This window comes from Anarrhichthys ocellatus, unplaced genomic scaffold (genome assembly GCF_004355925.1).
Source record: "Anarrhichthys ocellatus isolate YVR2014 unplaced genomic scaffold, GSC_Weel_1.0 scaffold17, whole genome shotgun sequence".
NCBI lineage: Eukaryota > Metazoa > Chordata > Actinopteri > Perciformes > Anarhichadidae > Anarrhichthys > Anarrhichthys ocellatus.
The window spans coordinates 5770141-5786364 of record NW_022280047.1 but is presented as its reverse complement, the minus strand read 5'-3'; the positions used below and the strand labels follow the sequence as shown (position 1 = coordinate 5786364).

Sequence of the window (16224 nt, the reverse complement as noted above, 5' to 3'; positions counted from 1 at the left end):
TCGTTCCTGAATGAATGGCCCAGTGTCCTCTAAGGAACAAATATGCACTGGTGGAGAATATACAGTACTTGTCCAGATGCCAGTTGTGCTGTGGCTTTTTCCTGATACACATGCAAGAACCAATGTTTTTCATGTTCAGCATGCATAAGTCCATGAATGCAATTGATGCATATACATGTCTCCACGCTTTGAGAGCCAGGCCTTGTCTCAGTGACTAACATTAGGTTGCTTGTAAAGCATTTAATGCATCAGAGAGATATTTCAATGCCTAATACCCCTGCCTCAGCTCATGCTGCTTTAACACGTTACAAACCTCGTAGTTGTCCATGCATCCAGATACTAATCAATTTTCTCTTGGCAACTGAGGCTCAATCACCCGTATTAGTGCAGGCTATAAGGTGGCTCACAGAAGACTGCTGCCATTTATATTTGCAAACAAGCAGTACTCACAAAAAAAAAAAAAAAAAAGTGCATAAATATTGAGGAGCTATATTACTATCTCTCTTATGTTTGTGCAGAGCCACTGCAAAAATACCACTGTGAGCTTTTATAGTTCAAGTTAGATATTTCAGGACAAGTAAAATATACAGTAATTTATAAAGTATATGGTTTAACTAACTTAATGTTGCTCTTGGCAAGTTTGGATTTTAGAGAAGCAAGCAACCTGACTGACTCCCTTCACTGCAATCCTTACATATTCTGTGGCTGCACACTGTGGGCTATTTTGTTTGCTTGGTTGTCTACAAAATCGAATTATTTGCAGAGGGTGGTGCAAAGGGTGGTCCCAGTACTTCAATTTGCTCTTGATGAGGGCCTCACGCTCCTCAGTTTGCAGGACGACTATAATGGACCACACCGATCATCTTCTGTTACTCTATCAATTCTCATCCATATGCTTCAGTATTTCTATTGATTTGTGTCGTTTCCAACTTTGATAATACTGGTTGATTATTGATTATCTAATAAATATAATCCTGCTCACTTGTGCTGCAGTAATCAGAGGTTGGTGTGTATACTGAAAATAAATTTCACGGAGTACAGTAGATAGTTAATATTACTCTGCATCATTACTGGTTTGAGATGTTTGTCAACTTGTTTTATCTCCTCGACCAGCAGGGCAGCAGGGGAAATATTAGCATAAAACTGTTTAACAGAGGGCACTTAAATTTAATGTTTCCCATTAAAATGGTACTTAAGTAGCATCTTAAATAGACTATAAACTATTTGACTAACTCAAACACCCATAGTGATAATACATGCAAACAGTATTTGACTAACTAGACTGATTAATTGAATGATTCATTTTGCTCTTACCTGTAAATGAGGGTTGATGCAAGCTGAATTTCACTTTCACAGATGGGGCTGGCCACACAGCTCTGCAATCCCTACACACACACAAGAAAATACAGAAAGAAAACACAAAGGCTCATTTTCAGAAACATCAGAGTATGATTCAACAATAATAATACTTTTCATACAAACGCAGAGCAGTCGTTCTCTGTGGCTGCTGGCTGTATACTGCAGCTTATGTTATCATGTACACCTGTTGTGTTTTTACCTTATAATAAAGACTTCTATTGTGGTACCAAATGAACATGTTTCCTCAAATACGTATAAAATCCATAGCTTTAATTCAGAGTGAGCTTTTCTTTATGCTGAGGAGCTTTTATGGACCTCATATGTTTGGCCTTGTTTTATTTGACGGATCAAGTTAAATGGAACACACATTAATTCATACAAAAATGGGCAAACAGTGACGTTAAAACATTGTGTTTTCTGTAATACAGACACAGGTTGTATGCCAAGGATTGCACATTTTATTAGATCTTGCATGGGGAGGTTCAGGTCGTACAGATTCCCACCTGTGGAGTTGGAAAATTTAACTCAAATAAATATTCTTTATATAAACATGACACTCTGGGCGGGTCCATTTCTTCATCTCTAAGAAAACACAACCTCCAAAACACTCTAACTCGCACTGGATTCATTTCACACAAGGTTTCTTTTTATTGCCACCCTATAAACCACTCCAGCCGTATGCATGTGTGAGTGTGTGTCTCTGTTTTGCATGTCTGTCTGTGGCCTTTTGCGTTATCCCCCCCCATAGTCAGAACCACCACTGGACAAAGAGGTCAATTCATATTAGGTGTTAGGAAGGCCAGATTGTCCATAAATCAAAGGTCTACAAAATTTAACACATCTTGCAAAGCCCAAGTGGAAAAATAAATTAAAATTACAACATTTAATCAAATAAAGGTGCCATTCAGTTGCTGACAAAGAAAATCACATTCGGTCATTTCTGAGTCAAAAAAGTCAGGAATAATAGTTAATTTAGCTCACACACAGCTGCAGTAAAATACATCCCGGAGGACTGCCAAAACTCTCCATTTAACGGTCATGATAGGGTGGACTTATCCAGACTGGAATGGAATGCATACTCAGATATACAGTACCTTTAAACATGTCACACAGATTTAGACAAATAAAACATCTTGAGTTTGTTGGCATAGCTGCCAGATGAAGGGTGATGAATGAGAATCATCATTACATCTAAGAGAATATAAAAATATAACCCAGGCCCAGGCTTGACTGTACGCATAATAAAGGAAGATTTACGGTAGAGCAAGCTCAATCAAGTTTGTTTTAAGCAGGCTGAACCAACACTGATTATCAAGTTATTGCAAAACTAAATACCAGCGTAAACATGATTAAAAATAGTGGATAGTGTTTGGCTAGACAGACGTCGACACCTACTAGGCTCCAGTCTGATGGAGAAGTTTGCAAGTCTTTGTTTATGCCACATGTTCTCAAACAAAATAACCCTATCTGTTCGACCTGACCTGAACAGTTAACGGGCAAAATAACATACACCGTGACAAGAATGACAAATTCTTGCACATATTAAAGAGAAAAATACTGTCACCAACTCCGACATTAATATTAATGGGTACAACACCTCAGCTCACCTGCAAATCAACATTTTATCAACTGAGTGGAATAATAAATAGCTTCAATCTACTCCACATCTGATCTGAGGTATGTGGGAAGCAGAAAGTGCCACTGTGGGTGTCAGCTTACACTCCAGCCTTCAGGTATCAAAAGCGGGCGTGTTGTGGCGAGAGCCAGGCGGTGTGCCAGACAGTTGGTTTGCTTCTGAAAGGATCAGTGAGGGGGATTACTGCCTAAATCCCTTCTTTCACTGAGTTCCTACAATCTGTCATTTCTCTGACTGCTTCACAATTGCCAATGAAAACACAGACAGGTAGGGTGACTCGAGAAAAGAAGTGGCCTGCAGAGGAAACACATGTAGATGTAGATTGACGTGTAAACACTTTCTACCGTGTGCGGTGTCCTTCACAATGTTTCTCTCCGATAAGCTCCGCCTGTTTTGTTGTTACACACTCATTCTCATCCGTGTGAAACCTTGCATAGACGAGAGAAAGGTGTTGTTTGGAAAACACAGATGACTGACAGATTCCAGGGTGTGTCAGCTAATTCCCACAAAGTTTTAGACAAATAATCACACGCACACCGTACATAAGCCAAACCAAACACACACACACACACACACACAAGCACTCACACAAGCATGCATAGCTCAAGTTTAAGATGTATAATAAGCAGAGTAACGTCAAGTTAATGATCAAATATAAAAACGATCTCAATGTGGTCTTTTTTCACCAACTGGAACTAAGATGTCGTGACTACTTCAAGGACTTTCCACATCATAGATCTCAACAGCACTGACAAAAATGTAGTGCCTAACTTCTACAACATGTGGAAGTCAAATACAAGCCCGATGCAGATCTGGGAAGAATAGAAACACAATAAAAGAAGCAAGGAGGAGAAAGAGAATCATGGGATATTATTTCCAAACTACAGACAGACATGACTGACATGACCATCATTTCCATGTAAAGGTTATCCATCCATGTGTTTGTCTGTCTATAAATGGGTGTATACACTTACACAAACATTGTCAACAACCACATGTAGGGCCACAACACCATTTTTTCCAGTCTACGTGGACTCCTCAGCTGCAGTTCTACTCAGAATTGTTACTCATTTCTGGGCAGAGGTCAATGTCTTTGTCCCGCTGAAATAAAGTCTGTGTACACACAACCGTTCCAAGGTTATATTGATGTTTTCATTCTTTCTTTCAGTAATGGCTGTTCTAACATTGACACAAGTATAACTCAGACAATGCATTATGTAATGTACTATTATTCCCCATAATACACTTCAATTCTGAATTTGTTTTCCAGTCCAGAAAAACCAAAGTGACCGTCAACCATTATTGAACCACAGCTAAATATTTTGGGAACCGTTCTTTCTTTGGGCCCTCTACAGGCTCAAACATGGAGACTAACCTTGTATTTCTTTTTTGGAGTTTTAAGACTAGCTTTACTTCAGTAACAAGACTGTTTATTCCAGCTTGTTACGCATTATTTTGCACTTGACATTGAAAAAGGAACATGTATTTAAATTTGCAAATAATTTGTTGCTAAGCTTTCAAAGTATTTTACCAAAGATGTCGGTTTCTTCCATTCTTAATTAACTGTTGCACAGAGGTGTCTTTGTCTCTTTCTGCCCTTTCAGTGAGTCTGGATGAACCATTGTGCAGCATTTTGCTCTCCGTGTACAAAACAAAGCCTTCATAAAAAATATCACGATTTGTTAAGAAGACTTTCTACAACCTTAAACCATGAAAGACCATTCAAATATAGAGTAGTCCTCTCAGCCATCTGACTCTGACAAATCGTGCTTTTGTGGCAGGCGCTTCCAGAGGTGTGGGGGATTCTAAGTCACTGCATTCATAACATTATGATAAATGACTAAATTTGTCATGGCCACTATTCTGATCTCAGACCAGTCTACAAGCCAACATACCACCCACCCTTCACCGGCTGCAGAGCTATGCAGTAAAACAGTACCACCATAGAGGTTTTAGTAAATCCTAGAAAACCATTAAAAGAAAACACATGATCAAATTCATGTGAGTCCATAACTAGCCAAATGTCTGAACAGAAGATTGATTCATACTTATGGGTAAAGTGGCAATCACTCAGCAAGCCTGGCCTTTTACCCTACACTCACACACCACTGCTCTGAGGCACTTCTGTTAGCTGGTCTCACACACAGGAACACACACATACTCCCCCATCCGTACTGTAAAAGTTCCACCATCGCACTCAAACATGCATGTCTACCTGGCAGTGCGCCTGATGTCCAATGTCCAGGCCTTCCAAATCTACACCAACACTGATCTAAACTTCAATAAAGTCCGACTTAGGGAAAGTCTGCCGTGTAGCATACCATGTAAAACGTTATAGTTTTCGCTCCGGCTGTAATTATTTGGTTCACTCTCACAGCTCTCATTGTGTGAGAAAAAGAACACACTGTGAACCATGATGAACATGGTGGAGCATTTAGCAGCTAATTATCTAACTTCATTAGAATTGTCATATACATACATACGTTACATACATAGAGGTACATACATGCAATTGGAACCCTGTATTTAACCCATCCTAAGCATTTGGGAGCAGTGGGCTGCTGTGATGTAGCCAGTATCAAACCACCAGCCTTGAAGTTAAAGGACGATCCGCTCTGCCCGCTGAGCTAAAGCCGCCCCAGATTTTATCATCTTTTTTCCAGTGCAGATGGAAGATGTAGAGCCAAATATATCCTTCCAACGTGTGTTGAGACCAAAAACAGAGCTAAAAGAGAGTGAATAATATACTTCCAGTCCAAACACAACTCCAAATGACAGATATTTGCTAACAACTTTGTCATATCAACATAACAGGTGATATGTTGGCGTTGTCTTCACGAGCTAGTGGGGATGGAAGGAGAAGCTCGGATTAAAACACACACAGAGGGAGAGCGACTTCATTCTCTCAGGAAGACATTACTATACATACCATTATATCTTTACTTAGTAAATAGTTGTTTGCTGCTATATTAATGCGCTGAATCCTGTAGAACCTATAAATTAAACAATGAATCAATTAATAGAAAAAAACAAACATCAGCAGATTAATCAATAGCGGAAATAATTTATATTTGCAACCGAAGAGAGAACGTAATCAATCTGTGAACAATCAAATAAAAAAAGAGGAAATAAGAGATAGTGTGGGATTGAAACTTAACAGAAAATTCTTTTTGAAAGTGGAATATGTTGAAGACGCCCCGGAGAGCGACAGATACTGAGGGTGCAGTCAGGCATTAGAACTGAACTGATACTTTCATAACGTGCAGGCCAAATTAAAATTGCACTGGGTATGCGTACACACACTCACAGTTTAATGAAATCCCAGAGCGAAGTGGCACACAGAGTCAAGGTTGTTCATGTTTTTTTTTTTGATGAAAAACATTCCCAAGTCTATTTATAATGGCAATATCGACGCCAGCAGCACAAAACATGAAGGTTTAATTCTCTTAGGCAAACTCCTGCCAGCTCCTATAAAGTCCAGGCAACCAGATTGTCTGACCTCAGCTGAACCTTTTCCTCTCTACTCAAACCTTTTGATATACAGTAGATACTGTTTCCAGTGCAGACGGTAGATCAAATGTTTATCATTGAATGTCCTCATTTACATTTAGTCACGGGTCCAACACCTACAGTCATCATACACCCTGTCTGTACCATATGTTGCTTTTAGTTTCCTATAAGATGTTGTGACTGAAAATATCCCTATTTATTCTGCCACCTGATGACAGTCCGCAAAGGGACACACCAAAAGTGTATCCTGTCAGTCGGCGTCTGCGGACCACCCCTGCTGGCTACACCTGCCAGAAAACGTCAACTGTGTTTGCAGAAGTTTGATTGACACACTGACGTCGGTGACTGACGTGATGTGTTTCCCCAGAAAAAACCCCCAGAGGTGTGAAGTACAGTATGGAGTCATGAACAGGTTAGAGCTGCGCCTGTGTGTGTGTGTGTGTGTGTGTGTAGGTTATTGCAGCGAGAGTTTTAGGAGGTGTTTGAGATACAGAGCAGCAGTTTGAAGGATATGACTCATTACTGGCTCTGTGGACCCCTCAGTATGCACCTTGTCTACCTGGAGACTCAAAACAAGGAGCAAATGTATTTACCTGTCTGGTAACCGAGGCTTTTCCGCCTGTCCGCCCTCTGGAACCTTTTTCACCTCAACACCGTAAGGTTAAAATGTGTAGTGTGCAAAATCAACCTGTGTGGTTTAAATGTTCCGCAAAGAAGTATAAACTTTCTTTCTTTTTGTTTCTTACAAATAGATGTCTTTGCTTATTATTTTCTAATGTTTATTTTGGATTTTAAATGGGTGTCCTGTTAAGTTAAATGAGCTGTAAAGAACAGGTTGATGGATGGACTCGCACGCCTGGAAGTTGAAACCTAAAGCCCAACAACAATTATCCCACCGGTCAATAAATCTCTACTCTTTTTGTCTCCTCTTCTCTCCTTTTATTTCACAAAAACAACAAACACACAAGGACTCCGCACCATAGCAAGCACGCAGCCACCGTGAAATCACATGCTCCTCCTGGGTAAATCTGGGGAATCAAGCTCTCGTGTCTCAAATCAGTGAGAAAGTAAAATGTTTTTCCGACCGAAAATTGCATCTTTTGACCTTCAGTCCAGGAAGTTCAAGTTGTGCTCTCGGAATCTGGGCATGGTCACATTTCAACAGCGACGTTACGTCAGTGAGTTGGATTCATGGAAACCATTTGGCCGTAAGTGCATTTTTTAAAAGGGAACATTAAGTTCAACACTGACCTTTAGAACAGAAAACTGTAACATTTTAAGGATTGCTTCTTTGGTTTCAAAACATAGATGCATCAAGCTGCTTTCCTTATTCCATACAGTAGACCCACTCAATGCTCTGTTGTGCCCTTACTACCTGCAGCCCAGTCTGACTGAAATCCCTAAAGAATGTGGAGAACAGAGAGAAGGAACATCTAAATATCTGATGCTCCTGAGTTGGTGATGCAATAAATCCTTACAAAACAACAAAACTGAGAGCAATTATTGTTTTTGATAGCGATCATTGCTGTGATGTTTTTGTGGCTCTTTCAAGAGATCACTTAGCAGTTTAACAGCAGCTATGTTTACAAGGACATAATAATGTGATTATGGTCAATAATCAGAGATTCATTTGTTGACATGGTTTTTGTGAAAGAATAACGCTGTTCTTTTCAGTTCCTTAAATTAGAATGAGCCAGAACCGGTAAATGAATCAGTGAATCAGCAGCCTGTCCGCCGCATGCACATGTTGAGGTTATTGGAGGGGATATTTTGTCTGGTACAGTATGAAGTAAAGACTAATGTGTTTATGACACACAATGTTGAAAGAAAAAAGAAAAATATATCAAATGTATTTTGATTTTTTTTTCTTTTTCTGGCAGCTGTATATCTGACGGATCTGTGTTTCTTACTGACTGACTGAGTGAGTGAGTGAGTGAGTGACTGACTGAGTGAGTGAGTGAGTGACTGACTGAGTGAGTGAGTGAGTGAGTGACTGAGTGAGTGAGTGAGTGAGAGAGTGAAGGGCATCATGGTCCCACTGCGGGCGACTGATGCTCATAAAGAAGAGGTTATCTCCCTCTCTGTTTTCCTCTCTCTAACGCTGTGTGTGTGTGTGTGTAAGTGTGCATACGCATGCATTATGAGGAGAGGGGTTGATACAGTTGGCCTCCACTGAGTCGACTTGTATTTCTTTACCGAAGCAACGTCTGTAACCTGTAGCTGATAAATATAAATAGTGAGACTTGGAGATTACAGAGCTTGTTACAGGACAGCATGTTGGATGGATGTTCGGCCTGTCAGGGTTATAGTTAGATGCGTGAATAACTGAAATAGTGAACTCAGTAGAGTGCAGATATCTTCAGGTGTGTCTGCATCGACCACTGATGTATGTTTGATGAAATAAATACAAACCACGAATGTCTAACCTCCCATCAAATATACGATTTTTGGTCAGTTTACATTGAAATTCATTGTGCAGCCTTAGGCAGTTCTGTTCAAGAAATGTACATACAAAGAACGCACAAATATGGCAATTTTGTAGACGTACAGAACACATTAAAACTGTCATACAACATATCATATGATATCATTTAGATGGGGACACAAGGGCATCATGCTCATTTCAATCGATGCAGCTGACTACACCAGCTCCATGCAGGCCCGCGACTTAGTTATATCTTACGGGCGTAACCGCGTTTTACACGTCAAGTCAATCTTTTTGACAATACACATGTAAACGAGAGGTTATTGCCGAAAAAGGAGTCACTGAACAAACATATCAATCTACATTTTGCAACCTAGCATTTACTGCAAACACTGCTAATTCTTCCCTCTGAACTAATCGCCGGCACCGTGAGCGCTCAACCACACACACTTGCTACGCACTCACACTATGTACTGCCCCATTGAGTCAACCATCATGAGTTGATGGGAAAATCAATCAGGAATACCACCGGACAGATGTTTGCAGCTCCGCCAGGCTCAAGCCTGGGTGGAGATAAAAAAAAAGCAGACAGCAGACACACAAGCAGACAAGAAAACAACACAGAGTGGTAAGGAGGGCATGGTCAGGGCAAAACACGCAAAACTAATTCATTCGGGATGAAAACCAATCTTGAAGTAGAGCCACTTCACCTTGAGAACGCCTTGTGGCAACAAATAGCGTCCACAGCCTCCAGATTATCCTTAATTTCCTGCAGCAGAAGGCCTGGCTATGCAGCTCAAACTACTTTTCATTGCTTAATTATATACATTTGCAGAGGGTCAGGAAGAGGTTTGGAATCTGCTCGTGAGATCCGCATGGCGCAGTGGCCTCCCTGCCAACCAAGCTGTGACGACAAAACTCACCGTGAAAAATAAACAGTGTGTGGTGTGTTTCAGAAAATGTACAAGTATCTTGTGCCAAGCCAGCCATTAACACATTTCTTAATAGATGTACTTTATATAGATATATATACAGTATATTGTATAGGTGTAAAAGAAAAAGCAGCAGAAGGATAACGGCATAGTGCTAATAACAGTAAGACCTACCCAAACATATGTACATCTACCACAAACCATGGAATAAAGAGTATGGAAATATATCAAAAGAAACAATCCACACTGTGGGTATTTAAACATGAGCTATTTTAGTCAATCTTTTACAACATTCACTGTTTTACCAGCTGCGTGGTGAATGTTCCATTTATATTTGATTTGACATCCTTCACCTACCTCTGTTGAGTTTAAGTTCACCCAAAAGAGCCCGGCACATTTGTCCGTTCCAGTCTCAGCTTATTAAATCTTAAAACAGAATAGGAATGTTGGCCAAATGGATTGTTTTACTATTTTATAAGCGTGTGCCTCATTTTCGAAGCTATTTTATTTCTGCCAGTTTGCGAAGTGACAAGATGTCAAACAACATAATGTGGCTGAGTCGAGTTCCTTGCAGAGAGAACATTTACAATTTTAGAGCAGTAACATCACTGGCATAGGAAAGCATTCCCACCACGTGAGCCAAGTATGAACAGGAGTCAGTGTTTCGAGGAAACAGTGTAATCCTCCCTTCACACCAAAGGTCGCTGTTCATATTTCTCACAACACTAAGCAGACTTTTTGTTAGACTGATTTACACCAAACCCCACGACAAACCATACTTGTGAGTCAAGCCATTGACAGATGGAAGAAGCGGTCACATAAATAGATCTCTCTCTAACTTATAAAAGATATGCAGTGTTTCTCATACATTGATTCATTTGTGGAGGCCAACCACAATATCAACATTGACCTCCACACATTGATTTCTTTTTTTTTTTACTACCAGTGCAGTGCCTGTTTGGTGTGCGTGGACTCTCAGAACAGGCCAATTGCATGGGGTTAGGGTGGAATGCTTGAAGTTCTACTTGCAGCATTGTCGCGAACCCGCCATCTCTTGTTGAGTGTGTAGAGCGAGTAGCAAGTCCATGCCGAAATTCAAAAAATGTGGCAAACTTGTTTTTCTACAGTACCGCAGCTACCATTGGTACCGTCTAGAATAACGCCGTCCCGGGAAGATAGCAAATGTGTTCTGGACGCAGTAAGCTCACTATCAACGTGTCGCTGCTCTGTCCCTGTTGAGTTGTGAACAACAAATTCATTTAATTGGTATCAAGAATTCCAGCGAGTCTACCACCAGTAACAGAATCTAATTCCGTAGCTATTAGCTATGACGCATACTTTGAATTTCAATGTCTTAATAATAATGTATTATTAATGTCAAACTGCAATCGTTTACACCAAATACAACCCATTTCTGATGCAACTGCAAGTGTTGGTGTGAAAGGCGATGTCTACAATGTGCAATAACAAGGCCTTTTTCCCCCTCAACAATCAAAATATGAACCATTTCAAACTGAACAATCCAACACAAACATTTTAACGTTTGCTAGTGGTTCAACAAAACATTATTTTTTCATATAAAACCTGCTAGCTTCTGACTGATTCTCCATCATTTGCTCCCTATTTTCCATTTCACAAGTTCTCAGACAACAAAGGACAGCGTCCTTCGGTGAATCCCCCCCCCCCCCACCCCTTCCTCTCTCCCTCCAGGCGACCGCAGGCCTCGTAAATGGCTCCAGACGCGAGGACTCTGTCCACCATCTGACAATGATTAGGACATGGCCTCGCTGAATACAAGTAGGGCCTGCACACTCAATTGCTGCAACACACCTAAATATATGCAGCAAAACTAAACATGCCACCCACAAGCTTCTAGATTCAGGCTGGCAGCCGAGTAATAAACAGCATTCGACTGTACCTCGCCATTGTAAAATTATCAGATGTACTTCATTTTGATATTGGTCTACACAGCGGACAGAATGTGTCAAATTAAAATTAAAAAGTTGATCAAGAGTCACGTCATAGCTGAAATGCAGTGTAGAAATGCTTAGGTGCACCAATGGAGAGGTGCACCAATGGATTCAGGTTAAAGTTGCCTGAAAGTAAAGTTGAAGTGTTGAAGTGAATAAATGCATTCATTTTGTGGCATAAGCGTGTATTATATTAGCATTCTTTGTCATGCACATACAGCTATATTATTTTTCTGTCTCCGTCTATCTGTCCTTCTTTGTTCATTCTCATTTACACACACACACACACACACACACACACACACACACACACATCACACACACACACACGATGTCTCTTTCTCTTACCTTCTGTCCCTCTCCTCCACCCATCTGATAGTGATTATAGCAAAGGCTCAGAAACACAACTCACTTAACTCTCTACTATTAAGTGACTTGGTACCACTGGCATAATTTGTTCATCTACACGTAGAATTGACTGACACACACTCACACAAACACGGGTCCCTGGAGATTTGCACAAGCAAAAAGACAGCCGCTGAGGCTCATGGACACACACACACACACACACACACATACCCACACACACACCTCAATCACGCAACCACATGCGCTCTCTCCCTCCTTCTACCCTTATTCCCCCATTCCTGCCTGGAACGGCGGCCGGCCCCCCCCCCCTCCCCCTCCCCTTCCCTCCCTCCATCTCCAGTCCCCTGGAACAGAACAGTCACGGCTGTGTGCACCGTTGATTAGCTAGAACCTGAACCCAGTGGCAACACTGGAAAGCTCAGTGTCCTTTATTGTGTATCCTTCTTGGAGAAAGGGAGCCTCTGACAACTTGGCTTTCCCCCGTCCCTTTACCTTATCTTCTACTAATGTAAGCCCAACATTAAAGCCACTTTCATTGCTACTCAGATACCTTTACATTTGTACACACCCGTCACCAGGATTCAATAGAATGCAGAGATTTGAAGACAGAGTTGAAGAAAGAATAGAAGAATTTAGATGAAGCTTAAAAGATTCAGACACTGGAGGAACATGTGTGTGCAGGTCTGGGGTTGTAATTGTGGGGTGTTATGTTGTGAATTGAGTGTGTGGTGTGTGTGTGTGTGTGTGTGTGTGTGTGCATGAGGTAATTTGTTGCAGTTAATTCCTTAATCCCACAACATGTGGTTGCAACCGATGCCTCTGAGGACAATTCGCACACACACACACACACACACACACACACACACAGGAAAACACATTGCACCGCTATCATTACTATTAATCCCCGTTCACTGTGCCTGCTGCAGCCGCTCATGTTGGACATGAGAGCTATGAGAACAGAGAAAGAATAATTTGCCCTCGTCGGTCAGTAAGCTTTCAAAAAGAGACTGCGGTATGTTTTACAATGTTCTTGACCAGGGGCGTTTCTAGGATACAAAGAAAGGGGGGGCTTAGCCCAAGGGGAGTGGCAATTTTTTTGGGGCCCATTTGGGGCCGCGGATATCCATTGTTTCAGACAGTTCATAGATTGGTTCAATCAGAAAGAGTGTGATTTTGCTCTGTAGTTTTGCTTGCATTCAGTATATGATAACACAAGAGACAGAATTTCAGGGTCATAGTGAAATTTGACAACACAAATATGAACTTTTCTCAAATAAAGAGAGAAATAATTTTCCTACTTGTAAAGGAAAGACGGATAAACTAGCTTTCATATCCGCGTCACTCCCAAATCCTAATTCTTAACCTTCCTCCTGTGTTAGCTTTCTGTTACCATCTCTTATGTTAACGGGTCGGTTTTGACCCGTGTCTTAAATCAGCTGTAAAATACACTAAAAACAATTATCTATCATCCAATTTGTTTCTCATCTCTTGGTTACCTTGTTAGGCTTCCTTATCCATGAACATATTGGTTTTAATATTTTTGGTGTGGGCCTCTGGGCCTTTTCTTTGTCAGTATACACCTCGATTTCAATTAAAAAAATGTTAAAATGAACCTCAAGAGAATCATATAAATAAATAAAAGGTTGTTGTGTTACCTGACTATTACTGAGGGGTATTAGAACACATCTCTTAAATAAATTTGTTTTATTTATTTTTTCATTTTAATATTAATTAATTAATTAATTAATTAATATTACCATTTTTGGACTTGAATCTTTCAGCGGGAGCAGCTTCACCACCGGTGACCTCCTCATCAGACTCATCAGATGTGTCTGTGTCTTCTGGATGCTACTCCATATTGTCTTCCTCCTCAGAAACCTGCTCATCCGTCTCGCTATGCTGCTCTATGTCCTCTCCCTCATTTTCACCAAAAATATGATCCAGGACTTGTCTCACTGAAAATCTTCTTTTCATTTTTGCATGCTGCAAATTGGAGATGTGCACTCTGCAAGTCACCAACTCTATACTGAATTGACCTCACATGTCTGGACATCCGTCTTTGTTTGTTTTGTTTTTGTGCAGGTATACTGGATAACAAGGCAAAATGAGAATCCCCTAAAGCTCACATGATTGGGAGAGGAGCTGGCTGTCAGTGTGTTGGCTGACGGTGCACTTATGATTTCAGTTTTGGCTCTAAATATTGCTTTATAATCTTATTTTTAGAACTGGGTTGAAACCGACCCTAACAACACAAAGGTCATAATTTCAACCAGAGCATTATGTACCATTTTATAATTTAGTGAAAAAAAATGTTTTTGTTTTATTTTGTTGAAATAGAAGTTCCTGACAAAGTCAAAAAGCCTTGATGCAATAAACAAATTTTTTGTGGTTCTTTTAAGCATTTAAAACCTAAAACGGGTCAGTGCCGACCCTAACACAAGAGGAAGGTTAAAGGGACCGCACACAATGGATGGAGAATGGACCTGACAGTGTCAACTTTATATCGTTAAGTATGATGATAGGCTATTGGATTGTAATTTGAAGGGGGAGAAAACATACAAACCATAACGCACGCACATATGTAGCATGTTAGAGTTATAAATAACTTGTCCATGTGAGAAACAATAGTTTAATTTAATGACATCACCAAAAAAAAATATATATATATTTTTTTTTTATTTGGGGGGCTGAAGAACATTTTAAGGGGGCTTCAGCCCCCCTAAAACAGGCCTAACGACGCCCCTGTTCTTGACTAATCCTGTCATTTTGATCTCGCTCACTGGAATCTTAAAGAAGACACTCCACAGAGTCGACACAGAGAATTAACAAACAAACATGTAGAGGTCGGTCGACCCCCTGCTGCTGTCTGCTGCTGATATAACTAAAAGCTACCTGGCAGCTTCACAGTGATGCATGGTAGAAGCAATAACAGATACATTGTACCATCCATTTACCTCAAGTAGTCACTGAAACTACTACAACAAAGTATACCAAAACATTACTACTTTCTTTTTCTAATGATGTGAAGTAGAAATAAATGCAAAATGCAACACAACACTGGCACCTATCAAAACAACTGTTTCAAACTATTTCTAGCGTTAAAAAAAAAAGAATTAACTTAGCTAAAGCTTGTAATCTACTGTTGAATGTGGCACATCTAGACTTAGTAGGACTTTGAAAAGGTGTGAATAACATGGAGCTCTTCTATTAGTGTATCAACCTGGAGTTTTAAAAGTGACTGCATCTCATTTTGTAACACCTGTGGAACAAGATGTAATGTAATTCAGCTTGTAAAGAGTCCAAAATGATCTTTAAGCGATTGTAATGTGAATGCTGATCTGTCTTTCATGTTGGTACGTTTACACAACTGACCTGCAGAAGGTGAGGCTTTGCCTGGCCCATGCTCTTAACCTTTAGGTCAGTCCCGTTCTCCTATGTCTTGTGTCATCTGCTACTGTATGCTGAGTAGACACGCCATCTATGAGACTTAGAACATAACATATAGCAGCTAGGAGTGCAGGGTAGGTGCAGGGATTTTGTTTTGTCGTACAGGAAGCCGAGTGGACATGGTTCAGGGGCTTCGACTTGTAAAAACACTGCTCCCAGCGTATCACAATGTATATAAAACCAGGGAGCATGTGGTGCAAATTTGCGTGTATGCACGCACACCTGTTGGGTTATGAATGTGAACCCAGAGATGCTAGTCACACACGTGAGAGTGTGCGTTTGTGTGCAGGAGAATATACTGTGTGTGTGTGTGTGTGTGTGTGTGTGTGTGTGTGCGTGTGCGTGAGCAGACAGAATGTCGAAAGTAAGATGGACAATTTTAAAAAGACAGTCAAAAAAGTAGGTCAACTGTTCAGATATGAGTGAGCATAAATAAATAGATCGTATTTTCAAAGAAGTAGTTCATGACGTCTTGATGAGTGATTCATTGTGCAGAAGGTAATAATGTGGTGGCAATGTTTCCAATCCCTGTGTGTGTGTGTGTGTGTGTGTGTGTGTGTGTGTGTGTGTGTGTGT

The 16224-nt window shown here is 40.5% G+C and overlaps 1 protein-coding gene across 1 annotated transcript in view; it reads right to left on the bottom strand.

The window, feature by feature from the left end:
* The window catches only part of bmpr1ba (bone morphogenetic protein receptor, type IBa), a 65898-nt gene that overhangs the window by 42668 nt on the left and 7006 nt on the right, over positions 1–16224 (bottom strand). Inside the window, exon 2 of the mRNA XM_031856536.1 lies at positions 1315–1385. The gene's annotated coding sequence lies outside the window, so the exon portion shown is untranslated. The remainder of the gene's footprint in view (positions 1–1314; positions 1386–16224) is intronic.